Below are 16,601 nucleotides of genomic sequence, written 5' to 3' on the forward strand. Positions count from 1 at the left end.
TACACACACCTTAATGGGTTTCGTTCTGAGTTAAAAGAGATAAAATATGGTGTTCCTCAGGGCTCTATACTGGGACCCTTGTTGTTTATTATCTACATTAATGACTTCACACGCATTCCACGTACCCCTCACACAATTATCTACGCTGATGACACTACCTTGTTTTGCTATGGAAATAATTTGGGCCATACTGCATGCCGAACTAACGCATGGTTAAATTAATTGTACACTTGGCTGAGTGTAAATCAACTGCAATTAAATGTTAGTAAAACTAAATATGTCATATTCAAACCAAGAAATAAACCTGATGACGAAAACATCACGGTTAAATACAATGACTCAGTAATAGACAGGGTCTCTTGTTTTATATTCTTGGGCGTTTACTTTGAACAGCACTTGAGCTGGACTCCTCATGTAGACAAGATACATGCTAGTGCTTGCAGATCTGTTGGCATGCTGTACAAAATTAGGTACCTGCTTCCTGCCTGGCTAAAGCGCCGGTTATACTTCGCCCTTGTTCAATCCCATTTCAATTACTGCTTACTAATCTGGGGATCTACTACCAAGTCTAACCTTGACAAATTGATCCTCCTTCAAAAACGAGCTATGCGATGCATCGAAAACCTTGAGCGGCTGGGACACACGGCCCCGGTGTACCTAAAACATAACGCCATAAAAATAAATTAGTTATATGAGCTGAAACTTGCTACCCATATAAGGAACGAAATACTGACAAATCCTTCAGTGTTAACTAACTTGCGCCAGCCCCAGTACAACTCGGTATAACATTCGAAAGAATTTCTTTAGATTGCCCGCCATAAGAACGAGCTATGGTACACAAACAATGTCGTATTTAATCCCTAATTTTATGAATACACACCCACCTTTTCTTGACATATCACAGCAATGTAGAGCACTCAAAACCTTCAAAAATGCCTTCAGAACCTACTTACTGTCCAACTCAAAGCTTTAAGCATACATGTTTTGATAACCAACTAAATGTTTTATTGGATGTTATTTATTTTAATGTTGTTACATTAGCACTTGTATAATGCTGTAATCCGTTGTACTTTTCTATGCACTGTAAGGGTGACAGGGTCGTCGTCAGGCAGAGAACATCTGCCTTTTGCTCTGTCATCCTAGACCGCCTGTGTCTGAAAGAATGTTACAAATAAATAAATAAAGTCTCAAGGCCCAAATGGCCTTAGTTCAACGGATGCGGGCGGCGTTGCTTGCCAATGGGGCCCCGAATAAGGGCAGCACCTAGTATTGTGAAGAGAGCCAGGAGGCGGGGACAATAGGGCCCTGCCCTGCCAGCGCCGCGGTAAAGGACAGGCTGAAATAAAGCACTTGCACTAACGCCATTAGGGGAACTTCAGTCCTAGTCGTGTCTAATCGGTTGAGGGGTAGAAATATCGCTGTACTATGGAGGGGCAGCGCACAAGTGCGTTTTATTAGGGGTGTATTATGCCCGCTTAACAGATCCACGGGAATGATACGTATTCGAGAGTTTTATTGTGTTTTGTCAGTATTAGAACACTTATGCGAAAGAAAACCCGGCTGCGGACGTGACCTAGCCTCCGATAGTGGAGATAAAAAATTCCTGTTCAGTCCTAGCTTGGTCACTTTCGCCTAGCTGTAGGACCTCGTCCGTATCACGTGCCCCGTCACTGTATTGTACTCCAGCCTTCAGTGTTTGACACGAGTGGAATGTACCTCTAGTACTTCCTTCGAGTCATCGCCTATCCTAGAGAGAGTGTGACAGAGCGTGACAAGAGGCAGTCAATGTGGGTTTGTCCGGCGCTCACTTGTGGGTGGTACGTTGGCCGTAGGTGGGACACCGGTGCCCAGAAACATGGTGTGTGCCCATTAGACGAAGAATTTGCTAGGGCTGCAGCTCTGACCTACCATGTATTACTACTACACAAACACCTGCTACAGCTACCTACGAGCTAGCTCTGATCTGCCATGCATTACTACTACAAGCCTCGGTCAGCGCACTTTCTTGGAAAACTTTCCTCACTTATTTCATTTCTTGGAAAAGGTCTTTACGGTATCAATAACCTTTTCTTTCAGGATTCAAATTCCTGACAGTGCATCCATTTGTGCGGACTGATTCGTTTTAAAGGCTTAATATGTATGAGAAGCTATTGTAATATCGAATGCTCACTAAAAATACCACCGACCCAGACTAAAGTTTAAAGAAACGTTGTTCTCAAGCATAGCTTAAATTTCCATCGCCAGTATTTGCACTTGTACGCATTTCATTTGTCTTGCGACACGAACATGCCACCAACCACTAAGGTTATTCCATGCTCGTTTGACATTACGATGTTTTCAACAGTCCAAGTCACAGTTGTGATTCCAAGCGTAGTAAAGTTAAAACTGATCGCTCTTGAGCACAGGGACCATTGACGTTTTCATTGGCATTGTTAAATAGATTCCTTAATGGTAGTAATTTACAAGCAAGGTGTGCCCAAATTATTTGAGTTTCAATAAATCTTTCGATACCGTCAAGCTCGCTACGATTACAAACGTACATCCACAGCTGTTGCTAATCTAAGGCTTTCCTGGAAATCTCTTGCACTGGTGCGAAAAATTTGCGCTTAAAAACATCATTTCGCGGCTTGGCAAGCGTCTTCGCTGGAAAATATCCTTACCACCTTCTGTAGTTATCTTCAGTGACTCACTCTGCTTTGCATTTACCTGGCCGCGTTCTGTACTTTCCAGGACACTTTGCCTTCGGCAAGCTTTCGACGGCCAGTAGGCCCACTGATTCCTTTGTATGGTGGTGTTGACCCGCCGGCCTCTAGAGATGCAACATCATTTTGGTTGGTTGATAACAACTTTATTGTTGTAACGTAAATTGTAGCTGTATTTTTTATTACCACTCATTCACATTTCGTACAAACTGCCGCCTCAACAAAGCTAGCAAAAGAGTTAAAGGGTTCCGTTCGCATAGCAACTGCGTGTCTTATCAGGCTTTTTGCATTTAAACCAGACCTCCCCTCACTCAGATCATCGTGACGAGCCAAGTGAAAGTATGGTGTACTGCCCTTTAAGCGGTCGTTAAGTCCTTTGGCGCTAAGAGAGGAGATTGCTCGTCTTCGGTGCGAATGTGGTCAGCCTGATCTTTCACAACAATAAAATCGTTTTCAGCCAAAAAACATTCTTTTATTCCATGAGTGCGACAGTTCTTTGCAATGTGCCGAGCACTATTTATCTTCAAATACCAAGAATGAAAACAAAACTTTCAGCTTATTTTATTCATAATCCCTCTACACAAGCAAAAGCTGGGGAGGGCGCTTGAGCTTCGCCTTAAGAGTGGACGCGATAACGCATTCCATTCCTTGTATTGCGAAAGCAATACTACTTTCACTTTCAGCTTCTCGCGTGACGAGGTCGCGGTAGCTACCATTGACCTTTAGCTTGACCTCTGCTATGACGTCATACCATCTGCCGCAAAAACCAGGGGCCCAACTTGTGCCGTCACGAGGCGAGGCCGTGCTTGGTAGCTGCTGCCTAAATCCTGCGCCCGCCGCGCGCGGCGCGCCTAGCGGTGTGACGTCACAGCTGCCAGAGCAGGGCTCCAACTTGTGTCGTCGCGAGGCAAGGCCGCGCGTGGTGGCTGCGGCCTAACTCCGGCGCCCGCCGCGCGCGGCGCGCATTTCAGCGCTCTTCGTCACACACCGGGGTAACGGTAATCTACACAGCACCACTTCAGCATTGCATTGCATTGCGTTGCATTGGATTGGATCGAATTAGATTGCATTGGATTACATTGGATTAGCTTGCATTGGATTTGATTGCATTGGATTGGATTTCAATGGATTGGATTATATTGCATAACCAATGCATCACCACAAGTATAACCACAAGCACCACCACCAGCTACACTACCAGCTGAACCATGGCGTAGCTACGGATATTGCTTTCGCAATTAACGGGCTTAACCAAGCTAAGCCACAGCCATTTTTTTTTCTCTTCTCATTCCTTTTCTTTCTCACTTTTCACCTAAACTCAAGTTGCAGTCGTAGTTCATGGGCACCTCGTTGAAGACAAACCAGATGCTACGAACGCCAGCATAGCTTCCGCGCCGAACGACCGGGCAGCAAAACGCAAGCTTCGTGGGGAACGCGCCTTGGATGTGCGCTGCGTTGTTCGCTGCCACTCACCGTTTGATTTCTGCGACCCACACGACCCCACGAGACGAGAGGGAGGCGCTGTCGTGGCAAGCTATCTGTTCGGGCAGTGGCTTTAATTGCGACAATGAAGAGAAGGGAGTGGATTTAGTGGGCGCCGCCTGATGGCGCTACGTGCGTGCCAAGCGAAGAGGAAATGTAGCGGAAACGTACTGGCTACTCGCTTAATTACGACTTCTGTAATTTCCATGCTCATAATTACTAACGTACACCACAGTACATGGCTTTAAAGCACCCTTCTAAGAAAGCACCTTATTCACTAGACGCGCCTTTGTTCATTCCGAACCATCGAGCTCGCGTGGCGGAGCGGTTAGAGTGCTCGTCTCGCACTCCAGAGGCCCTGGTTCGATTCCCCAACTCGACCAATATTCTGCTCAGTTTTATTTATTAATTCTTCTTCGATGTTTCGCTCACGGCCAATGCCGCCAAACCCGTCAATGACACCGGCTTTTCCTCTACGCCGGGCCCATAACGCTGTCGGGTTAATAATATCAACACGCATATGTACACCTCCTACAGTACGTGTAACGTGTGTTTGGGTGGAAGGCGGTTCATTTCAACGTGTGTGTGCTTCGTTCTGTATAGGCTGTTCAAATGTAGAATACCAATGTGTCATTTACACACCGCCCAGCATTTGAAATTGTCGAGAATGAGCGCCCTCTTTTTTCAGGCCTAGCGGTTAAGATTTAACTGCCCTATTTTCGCCTAGTAGCCGGTGAGACCGTCCAATTCGCATTACTCGACTAGACAATAAACTGTTTTAAAGCGGTCAATTCTTGCCAGGGAGTGCGACATTCTCTTGTACAACAGTCGAACCCTTCGATTAAATCATATCCTTCGACAAAATAAAGTGTGACAGCGTGTTACGATGTATAGTGATAGCGTGGCAGGAATTCGCCCACGGACGCGTTCATGCACCTTCGCGGCAGATATTGAGAATCTGCACCCTGAATTCCGTTAGGCGTTCTGAGCTTGTGTGAGTGCCGGCTCACTCTGGCGATACCCGTAATCATGCCGCCGATAACAGAGCCCGAGCATTTATTTATAGGGATAACGGCGACACCAGCCGGGATTTTTTGGGGGAAAGGGCACACACGTTTTCAGAACTCACACAACAAGCATTTCTTGCCAGTCGACTCTGCCCCCCTCCCAACCCCCGCCTGTCCCACTCCCAACAAATCCTCTAGAGGCGACTCCAGACCCACACTCTGCCTACCCCTCAGCTTCTATCCTACTTCCGTCATGTTTCCCCAGAGTGCACTCTCTGCGGAGAATTGCACGCCACCCTGGACCACATCCTCACCACATCCTGCCGATCCTCACCTGCAGGGAAAGCCGGCCAACAGAATATTGGAGGAATAGGAGGCCTACCTTGCGTCGCAGGACCCGGACACGCAAATTCGCTATGTGAACCGGGGTGTCAGTGCCATGGCCCTGCGTGGCCTGGATACATGCGCGTTATGTGAGTGCTGTGCGGTGGCCATGAAGCCTTGAAATGTCCAAACTCTCTTGCTTAATAAAGTTTTCCATCCATCAGCGGTTTAGGACGTACCTTCAATACGGGCAGTTGCTCTGGGGGAAGGGGCAATAGGGCCCTACCCTGATCGCCTCTCTGTCAATATTTAATATATGATAAATGTTTTACACCACCGCCAGCACCGTAGGGAAGGAAAGGATGAAATAAGGCACCATTAGAAGTTCGGTACTGGTCGTGGCTGGTCGGTTACGGTGCAGAAATATCGCTGTACTGTGGAGATGCAGCGCGCAAGTGCGTTTATTAGAGGCCATATCATACCTGCTTGACAGATCCACGGGAATTGTACGTATTCGAGAGTTTTTTTGTGTTTTTCAGTCCTAGAACAATTATGCGAAAGAAAACCCGTCTGCGGACGTGACCGTGCCTCCCATAGTGCAAAAAAAAATATCTGTTCAGTCCTTGCTTGGCCATTTTTGACTAGCTGCAGGACACCATCCACACCACGTGCCTCGTCACTGTATTGTACTCGAGCCTTGAGAGTTGGACACGAGTGGCATGTACCTCGAGTACCTTCTTCGAGTTATAGCCTATCTAAGCGGGAGTGTGACAAAGCGTGACAAGTGACAGCCAATGCGGGTTTGGCCGGCTCTCACTTGTGGTCGGTACCGTGGCCGTAGATGTAAGACTGGAGCCCAAAAACAATGTGCAAATTAGACGAAGGTTGGAGGATTTGCGGAACAATGCGACGACAGTAATTGGTATCTCTAAATAATGCATCCCCAACAGACGGCTTTTTGACTGCTATGCATAGAATCTAGGCAACAAAGGGATTTGAAATGAGTACGCCCTCCGCGCTTCCTCCTCACCTGGAAGTTCGATTTCAGTGTAACGCCAGAGACGCTCTTTTAAACGTTAAATGTCCATTCACTTTATGCTTCTATTGTAAAAGGCGTCATGCGATTGTCTCTTCGCACCACCGAAGTTATCTAATTTACTTCCCCTTTGGAGGCGCAACAATGACCTTTTCATATAACTGGCGAAGTGAGAGGCGGTTCATGAGTGGGACCATTTGTAGAAAATTATTATTGATCGCGTAATTGCGCATTGTAAAACGGGATCGCAGTTTCCACGTGAGGGAAGTGCAGTTCGACTAAGTGCCCAGCGTATGCAGGCCGCATCACCAAGCAGACGTTGAAACGCTGACCGAATTTGCCACCTATTATTCACTCCAGATTTCCTTTGTGTAGAACACTCTCCACTACCGCTCCCTCGCTCTACGGTGCTGACAAATTGATTGCTGCGGCCATTTGGTAAGGGCTCCGGTGTTGGTGATCAGTTTCAGGCGTATAACGGAGAAAGCCAGTTTGTGCAAGGTGGCATGAAGAAGGGCCGGTACTGCTGACATACCTGCACAGCAAAGTTTTTTCTGGTGTACATCATTTTAGGCAAGAAGAAGGTGGAATTCTGCAGCCCTCAAAGTTGACAGTGCGCGCCAAATTGTGAAAATACTCACCTGCTTAAGGCTCCTAATATCGCCGCGTACGTTATAAATGTAAGTGAACTGCAGGCTACCAGTTTCCTCGACTTCCCGCGCGCCCGTTTTCGATTCATTGCATTACAAAGACCTGAACGTGGACTATGTGACAATCTGAGAAACGGGCACGGATGAAATTAGGAAACACATCCAGCGTGCACCAGTTGCTTTCAGGTTGTCTTCTGAAGCTCAAGCGGCAGCAGACGACGTTTCACCAGACTTGAAACATCACCCTTCAGTGATCCCTGTGCTACTGACTCTTCTCTCCCAACATTTAAACATGATCTATGCGCTGTCTTATGCGCACTAAACACTGGCCATTTTTTCGCGTCGAATAAGAGACAATGATCGTGGTACAATCGCTTTTTCCGCCTTCAATTTGGCTTACAAGTATTCACGCGCACTAAAGTTTCCTTAGTGCGTTTAGGTAGATACTGATGATTGTGCGAAGACCAAATAACATCAGTGACATAGTTGGTTTTTTCCGCAAAGCACCTTAACTACACGATGTCATTTTGTTTCGCAGGGGCGCGATGATTTCGTAGGCTTGAAATCTCAACGAGCGGACGTGTGCCCAAATAAGCGTTTCAGCATCCGTCTTGAGCGTGCAACTTCATTAGGGCTGATAGCCTCGAGGGCAGCTTGTAATACGCACCGTTTCTTGTGTTTATTGCTTATTTTTGAAACGGACGTGCCCCTCTCTGCTTAAAATTTCATCTCAAAGCTCCGATGGACAAAATGATACAACATTATTGTTGAACACCCTCGAAGAAGATTTACTTGTGACAGCAAAATCCCCGGTACGTGGATATAGTTATTTTCTGGGCAGCATGAACAGCTCTCACTGAAAAAAAGTTTCGCAGCCTGCTGCCACACTCCGCACCTAATAGTATGATTGCTGCACTGTATTTAGCGTCAGTAGGTCTAGTACTCCATTTATCGTTTCTCTTAACGACGGGTCAAAAAGTCAGCGAGCCCGTTCTTAAGGAACTCCGTTCTCGCCTAGAAAAGTTAACCACGTTGCCGTAGCAACGTGTCAAGGTTTTTGGCACTGCTCGGACGTTCATCTCATGCAGCAACTGCCTTGGCTATCGAGTCGGTGGTTGTTACCTAATCCGAATTTTCACGACATGATTGAGAGAAACATCTTCTACAGCGTCAAGACAACCGTTGTATTACTAGTCGAAGGCAGGCACACTTTGAAGTGCTTTCAGACAACTTTTAAGGATGAAAGTGTGTTTTACCTCGAGGACTGGATTCTTCTTGGTGACAACCCACACGCCCGAGACGCCATGAATCGTGCAACGAGTCACTCTTACGGAAAAAGCTTCCCATGTATGGAGACAGTTCACACCAGGGGCTCTGACGGCGAACGGAGTAACATATCTGTATCCTCTACCAGCTCTTTGGGATTGAGTGTATCATCCCAGGAATGCACACAAGTTGGAAAGCAGAAAAATAGACAAAACTTGACTTCCTTCAAGAACACTGTGGTGCGTATCGCCTGCTACAATCCATTACTCACCAAAGCAGCTCGTCCCTGTCTTCACGAAAGCTCTCAGTTGGTCAAGAGTGCCTAGCATTTTTATAACGCTACGCTTTTGTTGAAGCTGTACGATAATGTAGAAGATATATTCAGCGATTTCTGCAAAGAGAATGTCGAGATTCTGTTGGATATCAGCGCTGCGACAGACTATGCGCCACGAAGATGCTTTATTCCGCCTGTGGTGGTGTACACGTACGAAACATTCTACGCGCAGCGCGGTAATATACGATCTGAGTCCTTGTTGAACATAGTTATAGAATCCCAGCGCGTCTTTTACCTACTGTTGATAGCCTTAGTGGCATGTCTGCTGATGCTGATCTTAGCAGATTATCTCCTTCTTAGCAGGATGCCAACCTCAGCCAATTCACTGGACTCCGCGATGTTTCTCATTGCATCCTTCTTGGCTACATCATCACCCATACCTCCCAACAGCCGCTGTGCTCCAAGCAAGACCCTGGTGTACGGGTTCTGGATACTGGCCATTCTTCCACTCTCCAATTACATTAGGAGCGAGCTAACACCGCGCCTCAGCTTTCGGTCGCCTCCAGATAGTCTCGACTCACCAGAGAAGCTTGCAATTGCCCTCGATAGTCGAAGTGTCTCACTGTGCGTGGTTGGGGGCTCAGTGATGGCCTACGATCTGAGTAATAACTTTACAAGCAGCTCACTCTACCTTAAGCTCCAGTCGCTTTTCAGGAAACACAGTAAGGGAACAGCGCTGGTAACTGAAAGCGTCAGCGACTGTCTGACTTGCGCCCAAAGGGAAGGCCACATCTGCTTGATAAACCGATTCCCCACATGGTTCTTGGAAAGAGAGGGACCGAGAATCGTAGAATCAGTGGCGCCACTGAAGCCCATTTTAGGCATAACGCCTGTGCGGAAAAACTACCCTCTTGCGAAGGAATATCACAACCTGCTGCGCAGAAGCTTCGAAGCGTCGCTGCGTGCACTTGAGAAAAACGACTTCCTCTACAAGCTTCGGTATCGCATAATCGCGGTCAGCAGGGCAAGCAGTGAGCGCGTGGAACAAACTGAGGAGTTCAGTCTTCTGTTTGCGTGCTTAGCGGGTATTCTAGTTGCCGCGACAGCAGTGCTTGGCATTGAGATACTAGCACGGCGGTATTTAGACATCGACGATATGCGTAATTACCTGAGTTGGAGGATTCTAACAAGCGGAACACGTAATCAGAATCAGGTACAAATATGACCTCTTATTAAGTTGATGCCTGTTTCTTTTGAGTACCTAACTCATGCTCTGCGGTAACTCTATGAACTATAACAATGGAAGCTATAAGCACTTCAAGCTCAAGTCCCAGGCAGCTATAAGCACCTCAAGACCCAGGCAGCTCAATTCACACAGGTCAGTTGGGCCTGTATTTTGAAGCGCCTTCTCGGAAGTGTTGGAAGCACTTCAACGTTTCCAAATACGATTTATAGTTTGTAAATGATCGCAGTCAATGGCATTATAAAGAAAAATTACATGGCATTCATAAGTTCTTGTTGTGTCCCCTTATTGCTTTTGTGTGTGTGCGCCCCCGCGTCCTCCTCCTAACGACAGTTCGCATCCTCCTCCTAACGACCACTCAATCCTCCTCCTAACGACCACTCGCATCCTCCTCCTAACGACCGCTTGCCCCTCGTCGCACGCTGTCGCCGGATGCCCCCCCACGGTGCGCCCCCGCACCCTCCTCCTGTTCTGGGAAGCCACTCCCTGCCGTGGACGCTTCTCCACTCCCTCCTTTCTTCGGGCGGCCAGTTCGGCTCCTGCCTCGGTCGACGCTGGTCGCACCCTCATCGGCTTTAAATAAACGAAGTCTAAAAGTACCGTGTGCGTCTTTCGCTGCATTCAACACAGCGACCGGACACGACAGTGGCGACGAGAAAGTGGATTCGACCCGCGCTACGCAACGCTATTGACAAGCCATGGCTACGCGAGGGTTTCCCAATCAGATACCAGAGTTCAACGGCTCATCGTGGTCATCGTGGGTTGGACGCCTTCAGTTCTACTTTGAAGCTAACAACATCACAGACCCAGCCTTGAAGAGGGCCAACCTGCTGACGCTGTGCGGGGAGCAGACCTACGATACTGTCTGCGCCCTTATTCAGCCAAGCACACCAGCGGCAGTGTCTTACGACGACATCGTAAAAGCGCTGCAAAAGCACTACGACCCAAGGCCATCCGAGGTCTACAGCCGGGCTCGCTTCCAACGACGAGATCAACTGGGAGGAGAAACTGTGAGCGCCTACGTAGCCGCGCTCAAGAAGCTCGCTGCCGACTGCAATTTTGGAACGCTGTCGACAACAGCTACCGGGCAGGAGGGAGACGCAGCTTCTTCTGCTAACACCACCATGCTTCCCTTGGACGTGATGTTACGCGACAGATTTGTGTGCGGACTGAGTGACGAGTCACTGCAGCAGCGCCTGTTCGCTGAGAAGGACCTCACATTCAGCAAAGCTTACGACATCGCCGTTCGAGCGGAGAGCGCCGTCACCAGCAGAGAGGGATTCGCCGGAACACCGAGCCGGTACACCAGACAAGCAACCAGGTGCGCAAGCCTTCTGTTGTAAAATCGGTCAAAAAGGCACAACGCTGCTGGCGGTGTGACGACCAACACAACCCCCAGGGATGTCGATTCCAGTCAGCCACGTGTAATTTTTGCCACAAGCGAGGGCATATCGAAAGAGCATGCATTACGAAACGGAGACTTGCCAAGATAAAGTCACCTTCCCAGCCTAATCACAGCGTCAACGCCTCAGAGAATACGCCGCTATCTGATCTCCATGGAGCAACATCAGCAACACCATCTGTGTTGTACGACCTGAACACCATGAATCTCGGCACGCGACCGAAGATTTTTACAGAAGTAAGCGTACATCACCAGCTGATTAAGTTCGAGGTGGACTCCGGCGCAGCCTGTACTCTGATCAGTGAGGACACGTTCCGAACTTCATGGCCATCTGACGCACCCGCCCTGCAACAAGACGACACGCACCTGCGAACGTGGTCAGGACAGAATCTGCCACTATTGGGCTCTGCCAACGTGCAGGTTAACTACAACGGCCAGACCCATACGCTACCTCTGCTTGTTGTGAAGGGCACAGGATCAAGCCTTCTAGGGAGAAATTGGTTTTCTCCAATAGGCGTGATGAAATGGAGTAAACATCAAAACGCCGATGCGCTAAGCCGTCTGCCACTAGACGCAACTGTTGACGAACCATTTCCACCAGGAGACGTTCTGATGTTCGAAGCACTGCCAGAACCTCCGCTTACAGCAGGCACAGTTGCAGCATCTACGCAGAAGTGCGCAGCTCTCCGGCTAGTTTACACAGCTGTTCAACAAGGCAACGTGCATAAACTCAAAGGGGACAACTTCGACGCTTACCGCAGGCGAGCTACAGAGTTGAGCACCCATCGCGGCTGCATCATATTTGGGTCCCGAGTTGTGATGCCGAGAGAACTACGCGCACAAGCTATGTCTCTCATCCACGCCGGACATCGGGGCATCGTTGCAATGAAAAAGTGTGCCAGAAGCTACATGTGGTGGCCTGGCATTGACAACGACATCGAAACAGTGGTGCGAGAATGCAAGCCTTGCCAGAGCAGCCGGAGCGCCCCGCCGAAAGCTCCTGTCCCAGAATGGGAAAAGCCAGACACACCATGGCACACACTGCACATTGATTTTGCAGGACCAATTGAGGGCTGCACTTTCCTTGTGGTCGTAGATGCCTACACAAAGTGGCTTGAGATAAGGCAAATGGGACAGACGACTTCGGCAGCAGTCATTGACAACCTCCGATCACTATTTGCAACGTTCGGCCTGCCGCGCAAGGTAGTGTCGGACAACGGAACACCGTTTGTGTCTGCGGAGATCCTCAAGTTTTATCGCGACAACGGGATCTCATCAGTTACATCGGCCCCCTACCACCCAGCGACAAACGGACAAGCCGAGCGCTACGTAGCCGAGCTAAAACGCGCCCTTGAAAGAGATCAGACAGGCTCGCTGCAGCGCCGCCTTGCGCGCTTTCTCTTCAAGCAGCACACGACGGTTCAGAGCACAACAGGCGAGACCCCCTCGAAAATGATGTTCGAGCGTGAAATGCGAACCCAGCTCACAGCCATCCTCCCCGAGCCAAAGGCAGAGACGTTCCGGGAAGAAAAAGCAATTCCGCGCTGCGGCACGCTTAATGAGGGGCAGCGCGTCCTCGCCCGACAGTTTCTGAAAAAGCCACGCTGGGAGGAAGCTACAATTGTCAGACGCATAGGCCTGCGCTCTTGGCTCGTCAACATACATGGCACAGTAGCACACCGACATCTCAACCAGCTGCGTAGATTTACGACGCCGTCTGAGAGCTGTCCGCCAGCGGAGAGAACACGTGCACCATTTTCCCACATAGCCTGGCACCTCTTCCCGGAAGAAGAGACTTCGCCCAGGACAGACCCAGGAGACACAGCGAACAACAGCCAGCCTACAAGTGTTTCTCCCCCGAGCGCACAAAGCCAGCGCGCCTCCACGCGTGAGCGCCGACCCCCTGCACGATACCAGGCAACTTTCTAAGGGGGAAGGAAGTGTTGTGTCCCCTTATTGCTTTTGTGTGTGTGCGCCCCCGCGTCCTCCTCCTAACGACAGTTCGCATCCTCCTCCTAACGACCACTCAATCCTCCTCCTAACGACCACTCGCATCCTCCTCCTAACGACCGCTTGCCCCTCGTCGCACGCTGTCGCCGGATGCCCCCCCACGGTGCGCCCCCGCACCCTCCTCCTGTTCTGGGAAGCCACTCCCTGCCGTGGACGCTTCTCCACTCCCTCCTTTCTTCGGGCGGCCAGTTCGGCTCCTGCCTCGGTCGACGCTGGTCGCACCCTCATCGGCTTTAAATAAACGAAGTCTAAAAGTACCGTGTGCGTCTTTCGCTGCATTCAACACAGCGACCGGACACGACAGTTCTTTACTCAACAATTATCTTACTTTGAGGCCCATTCTATGCGAGTCGTGATTAACAGGTGTCTAAGGCAACCACTTGTTTCTGTTCAGTAATAAACTTCTATCCTACTCTAAAATCGCCTTTTTTATTATAATTCGTGGTTTCTACTTGGTACTCTTTTATGCAGTGCGAGTCGACACAATAAATTATTTCCCATTCATTCATGTTTTACATTTCTAGCGCTGACTTAAAGTTTTGCGTTCCGGTTCTGTGGGGTTTTACTTCGTATAATGCTTGTTTTGGTGGTGCGTCTATGTAGTCGTAACCGATAGCGAGAAGCAAGCAGCCTCGGCTTGCCGTGGTGGGACGCATCACTGAGGAAAAAAAGAAGCTCAGCCTAGCTCACACACACTGATGAACGCTGTTACAGGAATTTAACCATCCGCTCCTTCCTGTTCATGATGACCTTCTCATTGGGACTGCAAATATACCAAGAATGTCTCTGATGACCCTTCTAAGCGATGAAGAGCTGCGACCGCGAAAAGGTGCGCCGTTACGGCGGCCGAGCTCGGTTCGTTCCCTTCCGCGGTTTTCTTCACCACGCCCAAGTTCCACCCTAAATGTTTACGACACAGATAATTGCCATGGAGGCTAAAATATTTTACATCGTAAAAATTTGAGTTAACAACATTAGTTCGCGGCTTGGTATGCGTGGTCGCTGGAAAATATTCTCACCATCTTCTGTAGCCACCTCCAGTGGTTCACTCTGCTTTGCACTCCGCTTTGCAAACAATATGTTGCCTTCGGCATGCTTTCGACGGCCTGTGCCCGCTGGTCCCTTTGCATGATCGCGTTGCCCTGCCTGCCGCTGACAATGTAAGGTAAATTGTAGTTGTATTTTTTTATTACCACTAATTAACCTTTCCGAGAAACTGCCGCATAAGCAAAGCTAGCATAACAGTGGAAGGGTTGCGTTCATATCGCAACTGCGCGTCTTGTCAGCCTTTTTGCGTTGATACTGGTCCTCCTCTTGCACAGATCATCGGAACAAGCCGAGTGATAGTATGCGGTACTGCCCTTCAAGAGGGTGTTACCTCCTTTGGCATTAAGAGAACAGATCGCTCGTCTTCGGTGTGAATGTGGTCAGCGTGATTTTTCACAAGTTATGTTGCTAAAAATGCTGTTCTTGTGAAGTTAAACTGTGCTTTAGATTCCTGTAGCACCGCTTAATTATGGGTACACAAAAATAAACACGTTTCCAGCCAAAAAACATTATTCTATTCCATGATGGCGACAATTGTTCACATTGTGCCGAACGCTTGTTATCTTCAAATACGGCAAATGAAAACTGCACTGTGAGCTTATTTTATTCATAATCCCAATACCCAAGACAAAACAGTAAAGCTAACACAAAGGTGGATATAGACTTTAAAAAATAGTTCCAAAAAATGAACACCAGAAAGCGAATCTTGTCATTTTGGTTTAATATTGTTACGTGACGGCAAGTAGATGAATACAGAACGACATAACAGATGGCTACGGCATGATTTAATAACAGACGGCCTCGCACGAGCGTTTCCACCCGCGCCATTGCCCACTTCATCGTCTTCTAGACCGCGAGACGACCCGGGGACACCGTGCGAACGTCGTGACCTCGCAAACTAGAAGAACGGCAGTGAACGTTAACGCAGGAAGTGACGATCGGAGTTGCAGGAAGGATGAACAGAGAAGAGATGAAGATGACGTGCTTGCCGCCACAGCGGATGAGAAGATCTGATTTTCGAGGGTTCAATTGAAATGAAAACCAAGGTAACTCTCGTCCTCAGGGTCTATCTGCAGCTCACCAGGATAAGACCGATGCAGGTAGCCTGCGTGGGGCTGCGAACATTCAGTCTGCACTGCGTGATACGGGGTTGCCCACAAAGCTCCCTCATCGGCCCTTTTTTGGTCAGGTGTGGATAGTACTTGAGGACGAGAGTTTGAATTTCATTTCAGTTAGACCCTCGAAAATTAGAACGGGACCGATTCTGCTTGTAAATGGGCAAGTCCAATTTGGCTGCTGCCCACATGGTCCCCAAGTGAGGCCGATCTAGATGCTTTACGTGCAGAGCCTGCCGCAAATGCCCCCACAGTACTATTCTCTCTCTTCCGCTGCGTTGTCGGAGGGGACCGCAACGTAGGGGCGGCGATAGGGGTAGTTTGTGACGTCGCGGAGAGTCTCGGGTAGTTCAGTGCGTCCTGGTAAGTAGGCACAGTCATTCTTCGCGTGGCGTAATTATTTTCCACAATTTAGTTGAGTGATAGAGCCGAACGCATTTTATTTGAAATAATCGAGTAATGGTGCCGTCAATTACATTACAAGTTATCAGTCAGACTAAGTTGCGACTGCGTATATTAGAAACCAGTGAACTGAAAAATTTCATGTATAATACGTTGTAGCCACACCGGTGGATTAAACCTCCCGTAGCCGATAGAGTAGAACCTCATGCGGCATCACATCGGCGGCCCCATTTGAGCTTTCTGCGTTTTTTTTTTCTTATAGCGCCCGCATTTGTGTTGCATATGGCAAGAAAACCCGGACAAGAGACTTACGTCGCCAGGTTGTGGGCACGCCCGCAATGATTTGTCGAGCATAGGGGCCTCATTGATGTGCCGCCTGCCTTCAGGTACCCGATTAGGGACTGATGTGGGCTAGATGTAGGAATGCCGCTTGAGGTAGCCCTAGCAGCAGCGATATGGGGCTCGAGTAGAATCAATAGTGGCTGACCAAATTTGGGCTTGTCCACTTATTCCCCACAGGGGGCCGACGTAGGTACTCCAAAGGTTGCGCCAGTCCCACTTGCCCATGTTGTACCCTCGGGGGCCCCCCATTTCACCTCTAGCAGAAAACAGCGGCCTATAAGATGTGCACTGCAGGTCGG

This window comes from Amblyomma mixtum, chromosome 8 (genome assembly GCF_055824585.1).
Source record: "Amblyomma mixtum isolate Tamu chromosome 8, ASM5582458v1, whole genome shotgun sequence".
NCBI lineage: Eukaryota > Metazoa > Arthropoda > Arachnida > Ixodida > Ixodidae > Amblyomma > Amblyomma mixtum.